Below are 22,833 nucleotides of genomic sequence, written 5' to 3'. Positions count from 1 at the left end.
CAAAATGTATTATGCTTGGGAAATGTGTTTTCAAAAATAGTGTATAATAAACAGCATTGTAAATGTATATACCTTGAGAAATGTTTTAAAAAGTGCATAAAATATTAGTGTGAATGTTAAAGAAAATCTGGGAGAGAGAAAGAGGGAGAGAGGAAGAGAGAGAGATTGAGAGAGAGAGAGAATTGCTGGTTTCACATTAGTGGCTGCAATCTTAATTCACTGATACGGCTCTGGCCTCAGCCTTTTCCCACCATTGATATACAAGAAGAGGCTCTTGTTACCATTTTTTAATGGTCTATTTAAATGTACTCTTGATTGAGTGTCAGGGCCCAACAAAGGAAATTATTTCTGAGCAGGGGGTGCAAGTCAGGGCAATGAAGTCAACAGACAGGCAAAACTGGTTTCTTGGAAGGAAACGACTGAACTCCAATGCAGAGAAAACTGACAGGAGGGCAAAGGCCAGTGAAGAAGTAGAGGAGACAAGGTCTGCGTGTGACTTCCTGTGCAAACAGCAATTTCTTAGTTGATAATATGGATAGTTATATAAACCGAAAAAGTCAGCGTAGGTGGTGAAAGGCAAAAGCTATTCATTTTGTTAAAGGAAAGAGTGAAAAACATTTCACTGAACATGATTTTCAAGACAAAATTCCAGTCTTCCTCATAGAAGTTTTGAAATTCGAGTAAGTCCTCTGCTAGAGACCACAAAGGAGAGCATTACATTATGATTTACAAGTTAAGGAAACAAGGAGAAGAACCCTTATTCGCTAGGGAGTACAGTAGCAGGGAAGAAGAGTCTGTGTTCTTTTTTTCTGGGCTTATGCGCTTTTAAATTTATCTGGCTGGTCACTGTGTGACCAAAATGCTGCACTTCAGTTGACTTGATCCAACATGGCTCTTCTCATATTTTTACCCAGATATAACCCAGAATGGATTTTTCTTGAGGGACAATTCCTGAGAGTATGGAAAAAGTCATTTCAGCAAAAAGAATGGAGAACTGAGGCATGGCCATGAAGTGTGCAAAATATAAGTTTTATTGATTTATTAAATCAGCTTCAGCATATAAGAACACCACAGCTTTTTATTAGCAATGTATTATCCCATAAGAACCAATGTTTTAGGGAATTTAGGTACTCTCCAAATGCTCCACCAACTGTTAGAGGATACCCAGATGTTTTTACTTAGCAGGAACTGAAAAATAATATAGAAGAGAGTTAGTTATAATAACCATAATCATATTGGTAATATAAGGTCATCAGATTCTGATAGCAACTCAAATAACAACATAAGATAGGCATGAATAAAGCTGACAAGGGCAAGATGGAGGCTTGGTGAATATCTGGTCACCCTGAGCAGCCCATTTCTATTATAGCTGCCACTATGGGGATGATGAAATACTGACAACTGATGTCGTGGTTAATTTGTTTCCCTTTTCCTTCCATGTATTCTTTTGCTTATTTGCAGAGTTTCTTATTATTATGGTTGGTCTCACAGTCAGCCAGATATTTAGACTGGATTTGGCATTTTTATCCACTTATTGAGTCCTTCCCAAGGACCTGGGATAGGCAGATGTTGTTATTTTATGGTTTGATGGTGTTAGAGGTATTGTAGCAGGATATACTGTAAGCTGTTCCAAGTAAAGCTGCCTTTTGCAATTGACTGATGGTGATTTTGTCAGTGCCAATGGTCTTCAAGTCCCAGAGCACTTTAGCTTCTTCATTTTCTACTACTTTGTCTGTTTTGTGGTCCCACCAGTTCTTGCTTGCAGGCAAATGGTATTCCTTGCAGATATTCCAATGCACCACTGTTGCTACTTTGTCATGTCATTGATTGTAGTCAGCCTGTGTGATCTTCTTGCAGCAGCTAACCTGGTGGTCCACTGTTGTTGTTGTTGCAGCTTCCTTCTCCTCCTCCTCCTCCTCCTCCTCCTCCTCCTCCTCCTCCTCCTCCTCCTCCTCCTCCTCCTCCTCCTCCTTCTCCTTCTCCTTCTCCACCAATTATTTGAGTAGGGCATTCCATTTGCTTCAAAGCCCACTGGGATTTGATTCTGAAAAGACGTCTTGGGTAAGGAGCACCCTAGAGGAGGGGTTATGAAGACTATTAAGCAATAACACACTTTCTTGACTGAAAATTATCCTCCATCCTTCTCCTGTTTTCCATTTGTGGGTAGTGTACATGCTTGCAAATCTTATTTTGTTCTCCTTATGTTATAATTTTAAACCTGAACATGCATAGACTAATCAGTACTTGACAAAACTAAGGAAGAAAAATAGATATGTATTTTGAGCTGCATCAACCTACCTGAATGACTATCACAACAGCTTATTTTGGCTTCTTAGTTTTGTCAAAAAGTTTTTGTGAAGGTGTTGTTGTTTTAGGAAAAAAACTTTCAGCTGGTGAAGTTGCACGTTCACACTCAGGAAGCCACCAGATTCTGTACATTAGTAAAGGAATAAATTATTTCAAATAGGAAGAGATTTTGTAGGTATAAAGCATTATAATATATGTTAATTTGAGAGAGAGAGGGATGTATAAGTATATAATATTTGAAGTTATAGTTTGCTATAGTTATGAGATAGAATCAAACAGGGTTAACTCATTTGAATGACTATACACATACACACACAGTCACACACATACACACACACACACACATGCACCGACACATATATGTAGTCCTTGTTTAGCAGCTGCCTCGTTTAGCAACTGTTTGCAGTTATGACAATGATGAAAAAGTAACTTTGTGACCAATTCTTGCATTTACGACCTTTGCAGGTCTGTAAAGCAAAGGAAAGCTGAAGTAAGATCGTAAGCACAGTTATGATTTCCCTTAGCAATCACTTTCTTAACAACTGAGTTGCTGGCACCAATTGTGGTTGCTAAACAAGGGCTACATGTATGCATATATTACGCATACATAATTTTTTAACTGTTACCACAAATAGTACAGTATGAAGGTGACACCTACCCATTACAAATAAAATTAGGGAAGGACCAGGTGGTCTGAATCTCATCTAAGTACATTACACATATAATTGATAGCTGGATATTTTTTTAATCTCCATGAAATTATTGAGGGGAAGATACAATTTTAGGGAATGATGCAATGGATGCCTTTTAAGACCTCATTTCTGAAAGAAAAGAACTTGAAGCCCTTTGAACGGAATGCATACTATTTGTAGGCCTTTCTTGTAGGCCTTTCCTACAAGACCATCTAACCAATAAACAAGAAAATTACAAGGATGATCACTTGTACCTCATAGAACTTTATAAGGGTCTGAATGTGTGGAACAGGTAATATTCCAATATGCCCACTAATCTGGTAGACGCTGATCTGTCATGCCCCATGTAGCTGGCAAAGCCAAGGAAGCAGGAAAAGTACAGACTTCAATAGTATGTCTTTAATGCTAGTCTGAGTAAATGCAGAATCCAGAAAACTAATAGCAATTTCCCAACTGCATTATAGTGAGTTAATTAATGCAGATCTCTTATATTGCTACCTATGCAGTATGGATGCCTGAATTGAATAACCTTGGAGTAAATTCAAAACATAGACTAAAATTGAGATTTAAAAAAGTAAAAGTAAAATGCCAAGTAACAATTTTGATCTGAGCCATAAAATCTTGTATGCTAGACCCCGGGAAAACTGACTTACTTGGCACAGCACTGGAGTTCAAATTCACAGTATCCATATGGAGCAAAACAATCAGGACAGGGAAGGTGTTCAGGATAACAGAAACCACTAAGACGAAATTGACATTCATGTTGACTTCCAGCAAGATCTACATGAAAAATTAAATATACAGTATATGTTTAAAAATCCTTTCTGCATTATATATACATGCAAAACATATATAAAAACATCTCGCAGGTACACATTCCCAAGCACCATTCCTGATGAAGTGTTATATCCCAAATGACAAAATGTCACTGCATACAGAGATGTACTTTCAGGCTTGCAAGTTTCTGTTACTGTAACCTTACAATAAAGATTGAGCTAGTACACTTGGTGTGCTTCTTCTCTGGACTACCTCGCAAGGCTGACATGGAGCCATGGAAAATCATGAGTTTTCATTGGTGCAGTGAGCCCCTGGCTGTCTGGCTATCAGTTTGTCCCCCTAAGTCAAGGTAGCTGAACTGGAGAAATTGGAAAGGCAGGGAGCTTGGTAGATGATTATATGCACGGAGATGGAAAGACTCTGAAATATCCACAAGGTGGTGAAGATGACAGGATTTGCAGAAATGGCAAAAATTGACTTGTTTGATTAGGGAAAAGACAATAACTACATTTATTAGTGACTGGCAACCCTTTGTGGACTTTTTGCTGAAAACAGAATATATGGGTTTGATGATTAGAAAGGATAGAATATGAAAAGAAGGGCACCACGATGTAAACTTAGAGAGAGAGGATAAAATATAAATGCATTTATAACTGCTGTAAAGAAAATTGGAAGCTGCTCTTTTAACTTCTTTTCTTTTTCCTTTCCTTTCCTTTCCTTTCCTTTCCTTTCCTTTCCTTTCCTTTCCTTTCCTTTCCTTTCCTTTCCTTTCCTTTCCTTTCCTTTCCTTTCCTTTCCTTTCTCTCTCTTTTCTTTCTTTCTTATTTACTTATCACTTTTCTTCACTTTCCTGCTTTTTCTAAATTTGTATTGCTTTTATTTTTAAAAAATTTATTCAATTTTTCTTTTTTTTAAAGGAAAGGGGGGGAGTTCGGTGACAGAGTCCTTCTGAGATACAGTAGTGTCAGGCTCCCCTCTAAGCAGTCTATATTGGAAACAGTTTATCCAAAGGATAAGAATCCAGGAGCTTTCATTATCAGTATTTATTGGAATAAAGACAAAAGTAATAAACACAAAATTCCTGTGAGTACTCTACTTTAAATGAGATCCCCATATATAGATAATTTAGGGTGGCAAAACTTGTCCATTTTCTCATGCTTTTTCTATGTGGGAGAGTGGATGGGCCCCTCTTGTGAAGGACAGACAGTTTCATGTGTTCATTGTCTTGATAACTGCTAGCCCTTCTGTTGGTGTGAGAAATAACCCTCATGGAGATGGGTGCTACACTCCAATTGTGAGTCCTTAGCAGTCACAAAGAATGAAGCTCTCAGAATAAAGGATGTCATTCCAAGGTAGAAGGAAAGCATGTTTTAGATGGGATCCTGTTCTTGAGGGGGAACTAGATCCTCATGTACTGAGGATATGCCTCTCTGGGTAGAGGAGTATGTTTGTGACCTAGTAATAGTGAGTTTACTTCTTAGAAGAAAAGACAGAGGTGTGACAGATATGCCCACCATGTAGTTATGGACATCATGCACTATCTGGAGAGGTCTGTAAATTGTGTTGTGGAGGAACCAGTTGCTATTGGCAACAATGATGTAGGAAAAGTAATTCTAGGAGAATGTTGATACTCAGAACTGCTAATCATTCACAGAAATCTTTCTATGCATGAAGCTAGTTAGCTAGGTGGAGTTGAGTAATCTTGTTGTGTAAATAAGACAATGGTATCAAGAGGAGGGGGTTAGATTTGTGAGGCATGGGATACCTTTTGGACAAGACAGTTCTGTACAAAAAGGATGGGTTACATTTGGAACAAGATTGCCACACACAGTATTTAAAATGTCGGAGAGCAGCTTACTAATTGATTCCAGGGGAATGGCAGAAGCCAATAGGATATAGGGATCATCCGGTTTGAGAAAAGACATTAGGGAAGAAATCTTTGTAACTGACAGAGTTACAGTATATCTAGCAAATGCCACAGTAAATGATGAATGCCACAGGTTCACAAGAGTGAAGATACATGTCACAGAAAAATCAAAGGTTTAATTGTGTGCAGGTGCTTATATGCAAATACAGGAACTTTTGAGCCCAAAAGGGAGAACTGGAATGCTGAATGTTAGAAGAAAACACACCATTAGCTAGCATTATGGAAACTTGTGGAATAGAAACAACCAACAGGACATGACTAACTCTGGATATACAGAAGACAAAGAATGGGATACTGGAAGTAGAGATGTCATATATCAGTGTTGTCCAAACTTGGCCACTTTAAGATGAGTGGACTTCAACTCCCAGAATTCCCCAGCCAACCATGCTGGCTGGGGAATTCTGGGAGTTGAAGTCCACTCATCTTAGTTTGGACAACACTGCCATATATGTTAAATGAGGTATACGGTCCAATCAGATAGACCTTATAAAGGAAGCAAAATCTCCCAGGGAAACATAATGAATGTCCATATGAATCCTCCAAAGCAAATTAGTTTTAGGGACATGTCCTTGCCTGTGATCAATAAATAAACTTAACCTACAGATGGAAAATGAAATTAGCAAGGCATTTGAAAAAGAAACAGTAATAGTAATGGTTAACCATCCTAACATAGACTGGGAAAATGCATGTTCTGGATGTGACAGAGACTGCATTCCTAGATACTGTAAATGACTGGGCCCTGGAAAAACTGCTCAAAAGCTAGCAAGGACAGACACATGTTTTTGCTGTATTTTGGGAGTGATTTCTTCTCTCCCCACAATAATAGCAAGATGTGCACATTACATATGTGCACTATTACTTTATAAATATGGTGGTGTTACATCAATAGTTCAATCTGTGGGTCATGCAATTTATACAATTTAAACCAGATACAGTTTAGGAACTGGTCCAGTAGGTTTCCTATGAGTTTATTTAAACATACAGTAACTGTTTAAAAAGTCAACTGATGTTGATGTGGGAAAGAGTCTTTTTTCAGGGCACAGTACATGTTAGTCATACAATGCTATATAGCATCTGGCGTCTCAAAGCAGAGTTTGGAAGAATCTTCCTGAAACTGCATGAGTTGCTACCAATGGATTAAATTAGATGTGCCAAGTATTTCTCAGGGAAAAAAAATCAGTCTCCTGTAACTCTTGTACTACTTCTCCAGCATTTGCACAGCAATCGTAATGCCTAATATGCACACATTTGTATGGTTTATATAGCAGGGAAGTGCAGTGGTTAAGACATTGTACCTGAACTAGGGAGACCCAGGCTCAGTCTTCACTTGACCACATTGTTTATTGGGTGACTTTGGGCCAGAAATTCTCTCTCAGCCCAACCTATTTTCACAAGATTGCTAAGGAGGACACCTCTGTGCATGCTACCTTGAGGTCTCTGAAAAAAGTCAAAATGTGCAGTCAAACGATGTAGCAGCAACTCAGCCTTACCTGAAACTCTACATTAAACAGGGAACTATAATCAGTGTGGCATAAAAGGACTGTCTCATCCCCGTTACATCAACCCGTCCCACCTGGTCATACAGAGAGGGCATGCTACGGACCCCGTCTGCAAGAGAATTTCATCTGACGGGGTCCAGGAGGCAAGCCTTCTCTGCAGCAGCCCCTCTCTTTGGAACACTCTTCCCCCAGAAGTGAGGTTGGCCCCCTCCCTCTTAGACTTCAGAAAAAACTGAAGACCTGGTTCTGCCATTACACATGGGATGGGGATGGGAATAGTCAGTTTTGGGGTTGGCTGGTTCCCTAGTCTTGCCTTTGATCGATATTATCTGGTCATAGGCTGAAATAATATCACCATCTCTTGGATTTTATTGTATTTAATATTTGTACTTAATATTTGTATTATGTTTTTATTGATTTTAAATCGTTTTCTTGTGAACCGCCCAGAGTCCCTCCTTGTGGGAGAGTTGGGTGGTGATATAAATTTGATATATAAATAAATAAACAAATAAATAAATAAATAGATGGATGTTTTCCAGTATGTGTGTGCCTTGTTTATACATGACTTTTTAAAATGTATACTTAACAATGGAATATTAATAAGTATACTTTACATATTATTTACAGGTATATTCAGCCCATGTAAAATATCAGTCTGAAAGGATCAAGAATATTTCATAAAGATATCTAGCATAATCCTATCTCACACACTGTGACCATATTAATGTAATTAGATATATTGCTTTGCATTGTGCTTAAATATTGTTTATTTTTGTACCTGGACCAACTACACCTTTCAGAAAGAGAGCCAAAAAGAAAAGGTGATAGATCTTCATGGCTGGTGGATAAAGTAGAAGTTCAACGTTCACAGACAGAAAGTATTCCTGTTGGGAAATACAGAGTTAGCATCCTCATTGACAGAGGTGAACAAGGCAGATCTTTCTTTCAGCAAGGATGAGAACTGCTGGCCTGATCCAGCCTCCATCCCTCCAGTGCAACCATGTCCTCTTCCCAACCCACTCATAGGAACACCATCCATGCAATATAATTGATAATGATGATCTGGATAGATACTGTTTCCCACGCAGCATTTTAAAATTCTGTGGTACATTTCCAGGGTCCACATCTGTTCTTGTTAAGCCACTGGAAGTACAACGAAGGACAAATCAGTGCTTCAAGATAAGTTGCTCACTTCTACCCAAACAATTAAGTGCATCTGAGAACTAGAGTTACTGAGGCTCTATTGATTTGGCAACCTCATAGACTTCTCTTTCTTATGCTCTCATAGTTTAGCTGTCCCTCACAGCTGTCAGAAGTAATAAAAAATACTTGCTAACACTCTGAAGAGTATATTAATCTTTTATAGTTGTCAGAAGCAACTGAAAGTGCTTATTCCTTCTCTCAGACTTCTGGCAGTTCTGTGGGAACATAGTTAAACTTTCACTAATCCTGGAAATGATATGTCTGCCCTCTTTCTGCCCATGATGCTATTATTTGTCTATGTCTGGGAGATACTTACAGGATTTCTTTATCTCTATGTTTGCATACATGCATCTGTATGTGTGGCTTCCCTAGTTCTTTGAACTAGAAATGGAAGACTGCTACAGGACCTATTTCTTTCTGTAGAAAGAATCCACTGGATAATTTGTACCCTTCTTGACAACCAGCCTGTCCTGCTGAAATCCATCTTTCAATGCACAGTGTCCAATTTAGTACATCTATGATTGATTCAGGCTTCTTGAGTACTTTCAGATCCATTCAGAGATCAGCATACTGTGAGCACAAGTATATATGTTCACAAATCTATAGAAGTCATTCGTACAACAGGGACAGTTGCCATGAATGCCATTTTGGTTTTTTTCACCATCTCTCACAGATGCTGCAGACCAAAGCTGACATTTTCTAATGATTATTTAGCATGTCTTCAAATTACTGAGGACAAGAATATTCAAGAATTTGAAAAATACACAAATACAGCTATTTGGAAATAGCCAGAACTCTTGCTGCTTTCAACAGCAGATTAAGCAACCATGACCTTCTTATGACCCTTGCTCATACACTGGGCATAAGCACACCTCTCCTGCAAATTCCACCTTTCTGCACTTTCTGTGGAAATATTTCTCTCTTTTCGAAAGAGTAAACTTTTAGTAAAGTTGGGAAAAGGGCTGACAATGGTCAAGTTGTGGTTTGGTGGGGTAATGGTCTATTCTTCTAAAATTATTGTACAGATTTAATCAGCAATAATGGATGCGTGAAGATACAGAATGTTTGGAAATAAAAATGCTTATAAATCATGGCTTTGAGCTAGAGTAACCACCACAACAAAGTACAATCCATTCTCAATCAAAACTGATTCTTGCATGGAAAATAAATTCTGTACAGTCTGTTCAGATATATTTCTTGCTTTCCTCCATGGCTACTTTCCAGCCTGGGGGTTATACCTTTTAGGCAATCTTCAGCATGTGAGTATCACAAGGCATAAAAGTCAAACTCCTTCCTTCTCACTCGGTCTCCCCAGTAACCTTGTTCACTTACTGTGTAAAGCTAGTATCAGTGAGATTTTCATAACATTGTAAGGTTATCTTTATCTGTTGGTCTCTTTCTAATGGTCAATCTATAATTGAAACTTCAGACTCTTGGGCAAAAATGAGCAATCCATATGTTGCAGGTGCCTTACAGCCCTTGCTTTTCTTTTGTGGTCTCCAGAATCACGCAGCCAAAACTTACCAGGAAACAACCCAAAAACCCATGGAAAACTGACATATTAAATCTTATCATGCCTGGAAGAAGCTTACCTCCAATTTTGTTGTAAGTCTCATCCCATGCCCTGTATGTATGTATGTATGTATGTATGTGTATATATATATATATATATATATATATATATATTTAACATCATCATTCTCTCTCTCTCTCTCTCTCTCTCGCTCTCTCTCTCTCTCTCTCTCTATATATATATATATATATTTAACATCATCATTCTATTCTTCCCCGTTACAGGAAATAAGAAATATATAAAAGCTTGCCCTCCCAGATGCAAAACTGAGGCTGAAGCTAACCAGGCAAAGCAAGAACCACTATTCCCTTGAGATACGCCCCCAGTCAGGTGAAAGTCTGCTTCCATCTCCCAATGCTTACCTTCACCAGTACATATAGGCAGACAAAGCCCATCCTAAATCTATGGTTGTTGCTTTTGTCTAGATGCCGTTACCAGATCCCTCCCACTTTCATCTGTTTTTCCTCATCCCACACTTGGGTATAAAAGGATGCCAAGCAGGTCCATAGGAGGCTGAAAACTGCATTGACAGATGTTGGGAAGAATGGACTATTTGCACCCGAAGGTAGTCACTAAGGGTCTGCAGAGTTTTAGAAGGGTACTTTATCTTGACAAAACTTTGATGAAAGTACCCCTTGAAAGAGCTTTGACAAAGCAAAGCAAGCTCCAGCTTCCAGATGTCAGAATGGAGTGGCTATATCACTTAAGTCTGACTGAGAAATGAACATCTGTGTATGTGCAGAACCTTCCTATTCTTGAGGTATGGTGATCATACAAGGCAGACTGGTCCCAAATCAAAGGGTAGGTGCTCCTACATACATCCTTAGTTGTCATAAAGTGAAGTCCAAAGTGCTGGTGCTTCAGACATCTCCCAATGGATGTATAGATTCAAAAAAGATGCTAGACTATCCCCCCACCCCATTTGCTACCCAAAGATATCATTTTAATTGGCTTCTGAGATTCGTCAGTCCTTCATGGGATGGATCCTTGCACCAAATTGGGCTTGTTTTTCCAGCCAGCTGTAAGATACAATTTTCAACTCATTCTCTAGGAGTAGAACAAAATAATAATCCCTGTCTAATTAGTCTCACTCACTGAAGAAGTATGTCCTATGTACCACTGACTATAAACCTCCAGATAGTATCAGAATGATCCGTTAATGATTAGTGAGCAATACATTTAGGAAAAAATCTTGCCTGTGTTATACATTTGTTATAATATATCTATGTAATCATATTAATCCAGTTTGTTTTCTTAATATAACAGAAAATTACAGATTCATACTCACACACATATGCAGCCATAGTTTTGAATAGTTTACTGAAGCATGCTGGGTTATTAAATTAAGAGGCACCACTGATTGATTGATTAAGTAATAAACAAAGCCTAAAGTATCAAGATCTCTAACATTAGTGAAAAAGTCCAGAGAAAGCTGGTAAGATTCACAAACAAACTAAATGAAATGTTCCTTGCTTTTGTACAGATAGATTATGAGCTTGTGAGAAAATCAAACATGTTTTGCAACTCTGCTTAGGGGAATTTTTTCTTATCTTTGTTTCTATGCAAAGATGTTTGTGTGTGTGTGTGTGTGTGTGTGTGTGTGTGTGTGAGAGAGAGAGAGAGAGAGAGAGAGAGAGAGAGAGAGAGAGAGAGAGAGAGAACAGCAAGAACAGTAAATAATGAAAGCTGCTCAGAAACACAACTCAGTTTTCTTTTTCAAATGGACCATTGTACGAAATGAAGGCAATCTGGAGACTTTCTCCTCATACTCACTTTTCACTACCTGAGGGAAGACCATCAAGTTCCAACTGAAAAATAAAATAGAGAAGGCCCATGTTTTCTTTCATATGCTTATTCATTTATAACTTAGTTCTATATCACCTTCACATTAAAGTATATTTAAAAAAACTCACATGAAAAATACTTTAAATATGTATTTCAATATGTATATTAATGCATTTCCCAGAAACTATGTATTTCTAGACTCATTGTTTTTGCTAATGTAAATTTCACACACACACACACACACACACACACACAAGCACACTTCATCTCAGAACTGATATCTTGTTGCTGTTGTTTAGTCGTTAAGTCATGTCCGACTCTTCGTGACCCCATGAACCATACTGCGCCAGGCCTTCCGGTCCTTCACTGCCTCCCTGAGTTTGCTCAGTTTCATGCTCATTGCTTCAGTGATGCTGTCTAACCATCTCATCCTCTGCCGTCCTCTTCTCCTTTTGCCTTCAATCTTTCCCAGCATCAGGGTCTTCTCCAAAGAGATCTCTCTTCGCATTAGGTGACCAAAGTATCTGAGCTTGAGCTTCATTATCAATCCTTCCAATGAGCAATCAGGGTTGATTTCCTTTAAGTTGACTGGTTTGACCTCCTAGCAGTCCAGGGGACTTTCAAGAGTCTTCTCCAGCACCACAGTTCAAAGGCATCAATTCTTCGGCGCTCCGCCTTCTTTATGGTCCAGCTCTCACAGCCATACATTACTACTGGAAAAACCATAGCTTTGACTATGCGGATCTTTGTCGGCAAGGTGACATCTCTGCTTTTTAATATGCTATCTAGGCTTGCCATGGCTTTCCTCCCAAGGAGCAAGCGTCTTTTAATTTCATGGCTGAAATCTCTGTCTGCGGTGATCCTGGAGCCCAAATAAATGAAGTCTGTTACTGCTTCCATTTCTACCCCTTCTATTTGCCAGGAACTGATATCTAGGAACACATTTTTTAGCCAAGAACTCTGTACTGAAACTTATGACTGTCAAGAGCCATATTTGCAAATTATGTCATCTAGGGTGCTCAACACCTGAGCATTCCTGATGACCACCTAACCTACTGCCTGCTGATATCACTCTAATGATGTCTTTTACAAGTATCCAAAGGTTTAATTTGGATCTCTGTAGATGGAATGTTTCCATGTGTACAGCTCTAGTTGCATTGGTTTTCTCCTTGTAGACATTTATACTACACTGGTGTGTGTGTGTGTGTGTGGGGGTGTATGTGTATCTTGGGGAAATACTTTATTGGATGATTTTTCAGTTTTTAAATACGGACTTAAAATCTAGTTCTTTAAGGAAAAGAGGTGCTCCTCTGACTGCGAATTGTGACTTCTGGACTGGCCCTAGTAACAGGGTTGCTTGGTTTTTGTGTTGAGAATTGCTTCATTTTAATTGGTTTAATTATTTATAAATTGCTAGTAAATTTAATAGGGTCTGATTATTTATTCTTTCTATTGTAAAATTGTCATCTGGTTAGTATTCCACTGTTCCCTTACAGTTAGAGTTGCTTAGGTTTTTACTGTGTCTGCTTTGTATTTTTGTATACTGTAATTTAACTGATACTTCTGTATCACTATTCCATGCTAAGCTTTTAAGTGTGTTATAAATAATAGTACTAATATAACAAATAAATAATTTTACTTTAAGAAATTATTATTTTTCCTTATTTCCTTCTCTCTGTTTCTTATTTGGATCAAATTGTCACTGGTCTGAGATGGGGGGCTATATAAATTGAATGAATGAATGAATGAATGAATGAATGAATGAATGAATGAATGAATGAATAAATAAATAAATAGCAAGTTCTTTTATTAACAATCTGATGCTGTTGTAGCTGTTCTGAATCTAATGTTCTACATTTTCCTCTAAATCCTTGTTGGTGTCAGGTTCAGCCCAAGGAACTCCACGAGACAGTACAGATTTAGTTCTATAGTCTTTATTAGCTTTCACCTTCAAGACAGAATCTTGCCAGACTGAATCCAAAATTCCCAAGCCAGCAAGCAGGAACTGCGAATTCCTTAGGGTGGTGCCAGTCTCATCCTCTTCACCTTCCCACGCTCTTTCTGGGGGCTAAGCAAATGCTTATCTCCCCGAGCGTGGCCTTCACCAATCCATTCCATCACAGTTGGGCACTCACATTTAATTGTAAGAGATTCAGACAAAATGTCTACAACATATTGGCATCCAGATATGGTGAACCTCAGCTCCCATAATCCCAGCCAACATGCTCAGAAGACATGCTGGATAATAACTGTGAAATTACCATACCTGGGGGACTCAAATTGGGAAAATAATGGCTTAGATTATTTAGCAGCCCCTTTTAGATAATAGAAGTGTTAAGACATAGGGATAAAAAATCTGTTTGTAGAGATAGATCTTGTCACAATCTACATTAACCAAAGGCAAGTCCAAGGTTGAGCAGATGAACAATTTTCAACATGTTGGGTTCCTACTTGCATCAGAGGGAAGTAGGAGCCCTCAGGATTAGGCATAAGAGGCCAAAATGGGAAGAATGGGAGCAACAGAAGCAGCAACACTTCCAACATTGCTTGACTGCTTTTAACTTTTCTACAATGTACTGGGAAGTTGTGGCAAACTGGCAAGTCAAATATTGGTTAAGTCTTTGCTCAGATACAAAGCTACATTCTGCATGCATGCATGGATAAATAAATAAACCAAGATGGTGGAGCCCTGGGAATTATTCCAAGGACTTTGATCAGGTGTTTATTCAGTGGAAAGTACAAATAAATTATCTGTTTCTCTCAGAGTTCCTAGTCATGTAGTATTTATCATTTAAGTGTATGCAATTTGTAAGAGCTTAGCCAATCCTTCCAATCAACTGAATGTATACAAACAGGGTGAGGCCTATTCTTTATCACATGCATATTTATTCTGCAAATTTTGATAGTATAAAAAAACAACGGTTTCTAGATTTTTAAGTAAAGTTCACTTGAAAAGCAAATATTGCTGCTCCTGAAATACTAAGTGGACATCTTTACAAAGGAGAATTCTATAGAACATATAAATCTCAGTATTTATTATTATGGTCATAGGCCATAATTCAAATGTATGTACTGTATGTGTGTGTGTGTGTGTGTGTGTGTGTGTGTGCAAAGATGGGCATGATAAAGGACAAAAAAGGCAGGGACCTAACAGAAGCAGAAGAGATTAAGAAGAGGTGGCAAGAATACACAGAAGAACTATACAGGAAAGATCTTAATGTCCCTGATGTCCACGCTGGTGTGATCACTGACCTTGAGCCAGACATCCTAAAGAGTGAAGTCAAGTGGGCCTTAGGAAGCATTGCTAACAACAAAGCTAGTGGAGATGACAGTATTCCAGCTGAGTTATTTAAAATACTAAAAGATGATGGTGTTAAAGTGCTGCACTCAATATGCCAGCAAGTTTGGAAAACGCAACAGTGGCCACGGGATTGGAAAAGGTCAGTTTATGTTCCAATTCCAAAGAAGGGCAACGCCAAAGAATGCTCAAACTATCGCACAATTGCACTCATTTCACATGCTAGCAAGGTTATGCTCAAAATCCTACAAGCTAGGCTTCAGCAATACATGAACCGAGAACTACTGGATGTACAAGCTGGGTTTCGAAGAGGCAGAGGAACTAGAGATCAAATCGCCAACATTCACTGGATCATGGAGAAAGCACGAGAGTTCCAGAAAAATATCTACTTCTGCTTCATTGACTATGCAAAAGCCTTTGATTGTGTGGATCACAACAAACTGTAGCAAATTCTTAAAGAGATGGGAGTACCAGACCACCTTACCTGTCTCCTGAGAAATCTGTATGCGGGCCAAGAAGCAACAGTCAGAACCGGTCATGGAACAACCGATTGGTTCAAAATAGGGAAAGGTGTACGACAAGGCTGTATACTGTCACCCTGCTTATTTAACCTATATGCAGAGTACATCATGAGAAATGCCAGGCTGGAAGAATCACAAGCCGGAATTAAGATTGCAGGGAGAATCATCAACAACCTCAGATATGTGGACGATACCACCCTAATGGCAGAAAGTGAAGAAGAACTAAAGAGCCTCTTGATGAGGGTGAAAGAAGAGAGTGCAAAAGCTGGCTTGAAACTCAACATTAAAAAAACTAAGATCATGGCATCTGGACCCATCAATTCCTGGCAAATAGAAGGGGTAGAAATGGAAGCAGTAACAGACTTCATTTATTTGGGCTCCAAGATCACCGCAGACGGAGACTGCAGCCATGAAATTAAAAGACGCTTGCTCCTTGGGAGGAAAGCTATGGCAAGCCTAGATAGCATATTAAAAAGCAGAGACGTCACCTTGCCGACAAAGATCTGCATAGTCAAAGCTATGGTTTTTCCAGTAGTAATGTATGGCTGTGAGAGCTGGACCATAAAAAGGCCGAGCGCCGAAGAATTGATGCCTTTGAACTGTGGTGCTGGAGAAGACTCTTGAGAGTCCCCTGGACTGCTAGGAGGTCAAACCAGTCAATCTTAAAGGAAATCAGCCCTGATTGCTCATTGGAAGGATCGATAATGAAGCTCAAGCTCAGATATTTTGGTCACCTAATGCGAAGAGAGATCTCTTTGGAGAAGACCCTGATGCTGGGAAAGATTGAAGGCAAAAGGAGAAGAGGACGGCAGAGGATGAGATGGTTAGATAGCATCACTGAAGCAATGAGCATGAAACTGAGCGAACTCAGGGAGGCAGTGAAGGACAGGAAGGCCTGGCGCAATATGGTTCATGGGGTCACGAAGAGTCGGACACGACTTAACGACTAAACAACAACAATATATATAACAGAAAGTAAAATTATTACAAATCTTCAGTCATAATGAAAGACCGGGAGGCACAAAACTGAGCAGCCCTGAAGGATATGTCTGAATCCTGGTCAGACAGAAGGAGTGACAGATAGAAGTTATGCTCTTTATCTGGGAATTTCATCAGGATGGGAAGCCTGTTGATTTTCTATTAGCTCTGTGCCATACATAGTACATACTCTGTTGTTGGCTACAAGAGCTGAACATAGTAAACATTTAAAAAGATACTGTTATCTCCTCCTTCTCCTGCTCTTTGTTAAATATTTATTAAGGACACAAACACATAATCTGCCATCATCTCACTGGCAGCTTCCTGATTCTGATGAACAGTAACAAGTAACTCAGTTTCACTAACTGAGTTTCATTAAGCCTAGGATTGATACATAGATCACAAAGAGATTGGAGGCAAGTTAGTTTGTTTTAATTCATCATAATTATCATGTTGTTCAGAAAAGATAATATGTGGTTAAACTATGATTTATGGAAACAAATAAGAATTAAAGTATGATTTAGTCTCTTCTTGTTACAATAAACAAAGAAATTATCTATTTTTTTTTCCCAGTTCAGACACAAAGAGAAATTCTGGCAGGTTCACATGAAACCCAGCACATGCGTAATGAAATCAAGGACTAGTTTGGCCAATGGATGTTTGTTATGCATCTCCAACGGTTGTTCATGGGGGAAGAAGCAGTACCACTCTGTTCTAATGTGGATAACACTGAGAATTGTTCCACAAGTTTATTAAATATGGGGAGAAATTCAGAACTCCCCACCCTCTTAAGCAAGTGCACCAGAGGAAGAAATGAGAGAAGGGACAATGTGTGAGCTTTAGATTCACAGCAACCTATAATACTAAACCATAGTTAGCAAAGCCTTTCCCTGTCTGGACGTCTTCCAGATGAATGGACTTTACTTTGCAGAGTTCTCATCCATGACCATGTATGGGTGGTAGCTGAAACCCAAGCATCTGGAGTTTTCTGCATTGAGAAAGACTGGCTTTTAGCATGATGTTGACCTGGGCCAATTAAACAGAATGGGGAGAGCAGGAGATTCGTAATACAGTGATGTCATATCACCAAGCTTTGCTTTCATTGATAATCACACAGCAGGTATCACATTTAGCAAAAGTCATGATACATACATTAATTTACTTGGTCCATGTCATCTCTGAGCATGAGTTTATGGGATTCTCATGCATTCCAAGTATTGCAAAATCATGAACAGAATAAATAGAACAAATTCTGGGAAACATTCTGATCACACACTCAGTATCCAGTATTAATGTTCATCAGCATGAGAAGAAGAATTAGAAGCAGGCGGTAGGGCTGTCAATGCTCCAAAAATGAATAAGAAAAAAAATTTGAATCTTGTGCAAGCAGAGGCATTGTAAACCTTCAATGTAGGGGTGTGTTTGGAAAAGAATGCAGTAAGTTTAGTAATAAAACCATTATAAAATGTGGAGAGATTAAAGAGATATAGAATATCTCTGTCCATTTGAATGGTTTGCAGTTTTTATTATCATAAAATATGTTGCTTTTTTACTTTTTAAAATGGCTATTCCCAATTATTCATAATCCCAGATGGGAAAAAACTCACCATCTGCCCATGAGCAGAATAGAATATATTCAGAAGGTTGAATGAACTGCCCTGTAAGTATACAATTTCTTAAGACACTAAATGCCAGTTTTAGAAAATTAAATGTGGTTGATGATTGATGGATGGCAGCAAACAAACTGAGATGTGATTGTGTTTGACACAAACATTTTACAGGTAAGGTCTGTGTCCTTTTTTTTAGCACCTTTTTTGTTTCAGCACCATCAACAGACACATAGAGATAAACCACATTTATTTGTTGTTGTTGTTTAGTCGTTAAGTCGTGTCCGACTCTTCGTGACCCCATGGACCATATTGCGCCAGGCCTTCCTGTCCTTCACTGCCTCCCTGAGTTTGCTCAGTTTCATGCTCAAAACCACATTTATACACCATTTAAAAAAGGCAATAAAAAACCTAGAATACATCCCTCCAGCAGCCAACATTTAGATAAGCGGGGATTAACACCAGGCAAACAATTAGGCAGAAAACAGTACTGTAATCAAGGAACCACCAAGAAGAAAGCCACACCCCCAACAAAAATGGCAGGGCAAGCTACTGTATATACACAGGCAGCAAACCCCACACTCACTCATACTGATGATCTTATCTAGTTGGGTAATGAAACAAACAATGCATGCAAACAACCAAGCTCAAAGAGCATCATGAACTCCACAGCACCTAAATTCCACAGGCATATTATATTATTTTTAATTGGCATATCCTTTCATATTTTTCTTCTTTAGTAGTACAAATAGAAGTCAAAGCTGTTTTTTGCGGGTCTGCAGAAGTCTTTCTGCATATGATTGTTAAGTATTTTAAATATAAGGAGAGACAATTTTCTACCAAATATCTTTGGTGCTGCCACGAATTTGGGAGTGTGCTGTTACAGAAATATACTAACTAACTAAATAACAAAGAAGTCTATTGGGCGGGGAAGTAGAAAATGGGTCATCTAGGAGAACAGACAGAGCCTAAGCTTGAATACACATTTTCCACAGAAATAGCTGCAACAGTCAATGGCAGCAAAATCAACAAAGAGACATTTATAATTCCATCAAGGATCATTATGGAGATTGATTTAATACCTAGATAATTTCTGACTCAGGATGTCATAGACTATTAGTTTTCTCCAATTAAGGTCAATCAATTTCCCCATACAGGATGGCTTTTACTCATCTCCCATATCCTATGATACTGAGGATAAGGAAAGAGGAGGAGGGGCCCACCTATGAACATCCAACAGGAGGCCCAGATGATTTCTCTGCAACCATTTTCTCTGTAGTGAACATTTGTTAAAACCTAAGAGCTTATTCAAAGAGGTAACAAGTAACTACTTTAGCTAGATTGACTGTATTGATTTTATCTGGTGGTGTCAATTTGATTCATTTTCCAAGAGAAACTGGTGAATACCAGGTTTAAGGACATTTTGGATAAAAAATGTAAGCGTTTAGAGGCTAAAGCATCTATCTGCATTTTATAACATTCTGTAGAAAAACTACCTGGTCCTGGCATTTTACCATACCATAAGCTATCAATAGTATGTTTATTTACCTGAATAGGTTTCATAGGTCTTTCTGTTAATTAACATGGAAGATTCGTCTGAAAAAAAAAAATCACACACATTACTAAAATGACAATTCAGACATGCAAAATAAAAGTATTTCTACAAATACAAAAATAACAGGTTTAAACATTAACATTTATGCATGTAAATTAACTAGTGAAATTAACTTTAAGGTCTGCATTGAGAAAAACAATTTGTATTTGTCTACCAAAATAGAAGGGGAAAAAAGTAACATAATTACAGTTTCCAAGAAAAAAACCCCAGTGTAATAAACAAACAAATCTAATGAAGAATTCATAACAAAAACATCTGTTCCTTCCAAGCAAATGGCCATAGGCAACTCCTTTTTCATAAAGGGTCTTCTACTAGCTAAGTGATTTAACTACATTATAAAAATATGCATCTTACATTTTCACTGGGATGAAAGCAAAATGTATACATACCCTTCTAAAATGAAGGAAAAACAGAATCTTCAGATGTTGCAGACGGATCTCAGCCAGATAGTTCTGTAACTTCAACATTTTGATGTTTTTCCTTCAAGGGAAAAAAAAGTGAAGATAAAATATATCTCATATAGTTTGATGTCTACTCAATTCACCTATATTCACCTATAACAACTTCCTCAACCTGGATGCCCTTCAAATGTATGCGTTTGAGTTCCCAGAATTCCACAATCAGAATGCCACTGATGAGGAATTTGGGTATTGAAGTCCAAACATTTGGAAGGTCCAAGGTTGGGAATGAAGATGAATCAAGTAGATATAAAATTGCCTAACAAATGCAGTAAAGAAGGACATGACCAGTACAAAGGAATGTTTTAAGTTTGCAGTGTACCACTTCATAGTTTTATATTTACATCAATAGAAACTATCCATAGTTTCTATTCATGTAAAGTTAACTTAAATAAACCAGTGCATTTTAAATCTAATTTTCTGTCTTGGGTCTATATTCTAAGATGTAGTTTTATGGTAGATAGAGGCAAACAAGAGGGTTTACATCAACTCAACTTTCTAACAAAGTAGAAGATACTAATGTTTGCTTGTGATTGAGCTTCAGGCAATCACATAAAATCACTCACAATTTCAGAGTAAGTAGCTGAATGACTAACACTGAAGTTTAAAAAATGATTTTATTTTTTTTTACACAACATGAAAGGTTATACATAAATGAACTAAGTAACCAGGAAGTAAAGAAGGAAAGTATATGGTGAAATGTTTAGACGTATTTTCCCCCTCCTTTAAGTTCTGTAGCATTTCTGGAAACTATTAATTGTATTACTATAAGTGTTTGGCCCAGATATTTGATTTATGTTGGTATATCACGTACAAGAAACTATGCTATCCCCCTAAACACAGTTCTGCTCAGATTACACACACACAAAAAGATGCATTCATAAAGCAGCTTCTGGAAGCAAAATGAAATGTTCCCAACTGTGGTAACTGTTTCCCAGTTAATGTTGGCATGGCTCATTAAACAGAAGGATTTCCACATATCTCTGCTTTGCCATATTGTCATTGCCTCACATGATCAGTCAAGCTGGAGACTTTTCAAATGTTGGCTCTTGTTACACAACAAGGGCAGTGTTGTATTAGTTCATACAGGACTTTGCTCAGATGTTCCTGCCTGACCTGCTGATTGCTACAACAGAGTCAGGCTCTGGGAAAACCTACCAAAAAAATGGAAACAGTTGTGTATGGCACTTTTATTTCCCAAGTTTCAATAAAATGCCAATAAGAAGACTTGAGATGAGACTTCTGATGAATAGCAGATGTATTTTGATCAAGACACAGCTGGGTGACCCCAATCAACACATTAACAAAAGATGTTGATGAAATCACACCTCACAAAATAAACATCAGAGGCTTTATAGACATTTAAATCTGTAATCAGATAGTACATCCCCTCATACCCATACAAGGGATTTTTGGGACGGTCTGAGCAAGTGAAAGGTGGTTCTTAGGAAGGTAAACTTAAATGTAACTTTTTCTTCTGGTTACCAAGGGAATGGCATACCAGATTCTTCTTTATCTTTCTCTAGAATGAAGGGCCCCACAACTGTTGCAAAAAGCTTGGTACAACATTGAGCTTATACTCGGCTAATTGCTTATTCGAAGACAATTGGGCATTCAGCAAAGAGATAAAGGGGGGGGGGAAGAAACCAGTACTCTTTACATTATACATGATGTGAAGCATATATATATATATATAAAAAATATAAAATTGTGCATATATAGAATATAAAATTGTGTATCAAAATAATGCCCTTCAGTTGACAGGCAGCAGCTTATGTTGGCTCTAGCTGTCTGTGAAGGATAGGTGATAGGAGTCTAGCCTGTTGCATCTGGACTTTTCCCAGAGTCAAAATAAGCAAATTTCCCAAAGTAAAAGTATCACAGGTTCCCTCCCTCCCTCTCTCTTTCTCTCTCACACTTCCACAATCTTCAGTGAAAAGGCCTTTATCCTACAATGGATAGATTCAGGCTGATATTTATTTATTTGCATTACACATACTCAAAAAAAAAAAAAAAGATGATTCTTATCATTCTGCAAAATTCATAAGAAGAAATGGAATTATGAAATCAGAAGAATGACATAACTTGTATGATAAAGCTAATCCCTATTATAAATTTCAAATGGAGGTGACTGCTGTAGCTTAAGGGTCTCTTGTTGTCCTCAAGCATCTTTTTGCAGCCTCTCTCCTCCAATTGTGCTGAAAATTGGTGGCATTTTTTCTTGTTATGTTAAGACCAGAAACACACACAAAAAAGGGGAAACCATAAGAAAACCTTACCTTATTTAAAATAATAAAGGAACTTTCCAAGTGTAGGATGACAATATTTGAAAATCTGGTCATGTATATGTGTGGCCTCATCAGTTTCCTTGATGGACCTACCTACTACGGCCTACAATTTCATGAAAATCCTCCAATTGGCTTCCTGTCTCAAAATTTTATAGTTACTGGAGAGAAGGAGGGTAGTTGAGTAAAAGTTTCATAAAACCTCTGAATTCTAGGAAAGAGAACTTTTTTTATTTACAATGCCCACTGTGTTGCCTTGGCCTTGTAAAGCTAGTTATGGGGCCAAGGACACAGGGAGGCTGTTATCC

General features: G+C 38.1%; 1 long non-coding RNA gene across 3 annotated transcripts; it reads right to left on the bottom strand.

The window, feature by feature from the left end:
- Window positions 1-1,017: 1,017 nt before the first annotated feature.
- LOC148214351 (uncharacterized) lies at window positions 1,018-22,629 on the bottom strand. 3 transcript variants are annotated; one of them, XR_015798180.1, is made up of 8 exons: window positions 22,520-22,629; window positions 20,172-20,262; window positions 19,716-19,763; window positions 11,752-11,786; window positions 7,981-8,086; window positions 3,653-3,779; window positions 2,299-2,431; window positions 1,018-1,188 (listed from the first exon to the last, which is right to left on the bottom strand). It is a non-coding gene; the product is annotated as an uncharacterized LOC148214351 (long non-coding RNA). The 3 variants fall into 3 exon arrangements; XR_015798181.1 differs by lacking the exons at window positions 11,752-11,786; window positions 19,716-19,763; window positions 20,172-20,262; window positions 22,520-22,629 and adding an exon at window positions 11,267-11,429; XR_015798182.1 differs by lacking the exons at window positions 11,752-11,786; window positions 19,716-19,763; window positions 20,172-20,262; window positions 22,520-22,629 and adding an exon at window positions 10,341-10,393.
- Between the last annotated feature and the right edge of the window lie 204 nt (window positions 22,630-22,833).

The sequence above is a fragment of the Python bivittatus genome, unplaced genomic scaffold (assembly GCF_059951505.1).
Source record: "Python bivittatus isolate LINGU-HERP-01145 unplaced genomic scaffold, Pbiv_v1 ctg000690_np1212, whole genome shotgun sequence".
Taxonomy (NCBI): domain Eukaryota; kingdom Metazoa; phylum Chordata; class Lepidosauria; order Squamata; family Pythonidae; genus Python; species Python bivittatus.
Note: the sequence above shows the minus strand (reverse complement) of the source record. Positions and strands in the feature narration are given on the sequence as shown.